Source organism: Arachis ipaensis, chromosome B02, assembly GCF_000816755.2.
Source record: "Arachis ipaensis cultivar K30076 chromosome B02, Araip1.1, whole genome shotgun sequence".
NCBI classification, from domain to species: domain Eukaryota; kingdom Viridiplantae; phylum Streptophyta; class Magnoliopsida; order Fabales; family Fabaceae; genus Arachis; species Arachis ipaensis.
The window spans coordinates 98,594,798-98,597,445 of NC_029786.2; the positions used below are offsets into that span (position 1 = coordinate 98,594,798).

A 2,648-nucleotide genomic window follows, 5' to 3' on the forward strand; every position below is an offset into this window, starting at 1 on the left:
ATTTTTCAAACATAAAACTTTAATACTATATCAAAAAATACTTCTTTTAAAAATTTAATAAACTAATAGAAGAAAAACAACATAAATTATTATATCTTTAATACCATACATCGTTATATTTACTATCTCTTCATCTTCTCCCCTTTTAGTGCGCAAGGTAATAAAAGATAAAAGTATGATACTAAGCATATTGAATAATTTAATTAGTGAACCTGACGTAAAATAAATATTATTGAACCTGACGTAAAATAATTAGGATTGGAAAAGAATTTGTTGCGGCAGTAAGGACGACAGCGATGTCAAGACTTTTGCGGCGACGACGATGACAGTTGCAAGAGAGAACGACGCTGTTGAGAAAGTGATAAAATGCAAAATATATAATATGTGTAACCGTACGTAATGATTTAGATGCTAATTCTAATAGTTTTAAATTTTAAAATTTGATAATAATTATTTAATTAATTAAGAATTTGATTTTTAATTTTAAATTTATCTTTTTTTTAAACTGTTGTTCAATGTATACTGTACTTTTTTTTTTCCTATTGATATCATATATAGGTAGATTCTATGGTACCTTTTATTATTGTGCCTAAATTGTTTAATTTACTTTTATAAATAAAAAATAAAATATATAAAATAAAAATAAAATATTTAAAATTTATTAAATATTATTTCTTTACCTTTTTTAATAAATTAGACACTATAACTTAGGCACGATAGCATTCACCTCATACATAATACGTTATAGCCTATCACTTTTGAATTTCCTAATTTGTGCATGTGAGGTATCAGAAATACAGGGTGAATTTGAAGAAAAGATAATTAATGTCAATTGTATATTGATACTTTGATTACTTATATTAATGATACAAAACATAGATGGGGAGTAGATAGAGTACATATAAGAACTATATAACATAAATAGCTAATAATGACAACAACTAATAGCTTTTTGACTAATTAAGTTATCTCTTCTTCTAATGGGGTGCTATTCCCCTAACCATGAATCTTAGAAGAGTCAAATATTAATATATAGTTTTAATTTTTATAAAACAATTTTACCCAAAAAATTAATATGTATTGGTGTCATAATCATTTAATATTTTAAAATCATATAACACAGATATAAAACTAAATGATGACATGAAATTAATTTTTTTAGATTGTTATTGGACATGGCAATTAAACTCTATAATATACACACAATATTTATATTTTATGGGCTTAAAAACATTTCTCAAATGAATTACACATTTAGAGAGGGCACGGTTTAATTTCATCTTAAAATGTCATCCATCAATTGTTACGGCCTTTAATTAAGAGGTCTATCTCTCTCATTCTTTTCACTTCTCTTTTTCATTTTCACACGCATTTCATGGGAAGAATCACTATTAAATATGGGTCTACTTAACAAATCCCATCCACATGCATCTTAGCAAATCAATTATTGCATGCACATTTACATGAGAGACCTTGGAAGTATTGTTACTATATACCAAATATATAACAAATATATCAAGGCCTATTAGCTCAGTTGGTTAGAGCGTCGTGCTAATAACGCGAAGGTCGCAGGTTCGAGACCTGCATGGGCCAAATATGGAATGTTTTAATATTGCTTTTCTATGTGTATACTCCTGGACAGTTTAAACCAGGATTTAACTTATTATTCCTACTAACTAAACCAACTTTTAAATTAATTATTACTCAATCAAGAGAAAAGTAAAATCCACAATCATAAGGGGGGAGTAAAAAATTATACATGGTCCAATCTTATGAAATGATTTCTTCCAAAATCAAAGGAAAAAAGGATGCTATTGCCTAGTTCAATTTATTATATTATATATGGATATTATACCATTAATTTAGAGATGGTTTAGCCGACTTTAGCTATCCTTCTCAAATAAATTAAAACTAAATTAAACCAAACATTAAATAATCTGTTTAATTTTCCAAATTCTTGTCCTTGCTCACAATTAATTGTGTATACAAATTATTTTGTACAATATTGACTTCCATTAATTAGAAACAAAATGTTTTACCGACTTTTAAGAAGTCAATGTGGATCCGTTTCAACTTCTTATTAAGATAGAGATGACTAATGATCCAAAAAGCTTTCCAACTTTTAAACTGTAAGAATAATATATAGTTATTTTTTTTATTTCCCAAGGAGGAAAAAACGGTAGGCAAAGGCAAGAAACAAGGGGGCACTAGCCATTCAGATATTGATCAAGAACCCTAAAGTGAAAGACAGTGAATGAGAAAATGTTCCTCGGTTGAACCAATTCAGGGGGCAATGTCATTCTTGATTTTTGGTTCATGTTTCACTTTATATATACCTCTCCAATGAATCTAATACCAATTTCCATTTTTTTTTAAATTTAAATAAATAAAAACAAAATCTCTATCAACCCTGATAATAATATTTAGGAGAAGTGCTAGGAATCAGTAATTTTTGTGATTTACAGCCATCAAATAGCCATTAACAATGATTTTAATGGTATGAGATTGGTGTGAGATTTCATCAAACGGCTCACTTTTTTTTTGTGGTTACATCTTAGCCAGAATTTGAAAAAATTATTGGCCGCTAGACTTTTCCTTTTTAAATTTTTATTTTGGATATTTTCTATATATGTCTTTTTTTGCCCTTG

At 27.5% G+C, this 2,648-nt stretch overlaps 1 non-coding gene across 1 annotated transcript; it reads left to right on the plus strand.

Annotated features, from left to right (window-relative positions):
• Positions 1,520-1,593, plus strand: TRNAI-AAU. The gene has a single exon. It is a non-coding gene; the product is annotated as a tRNA-Ile (tRNA).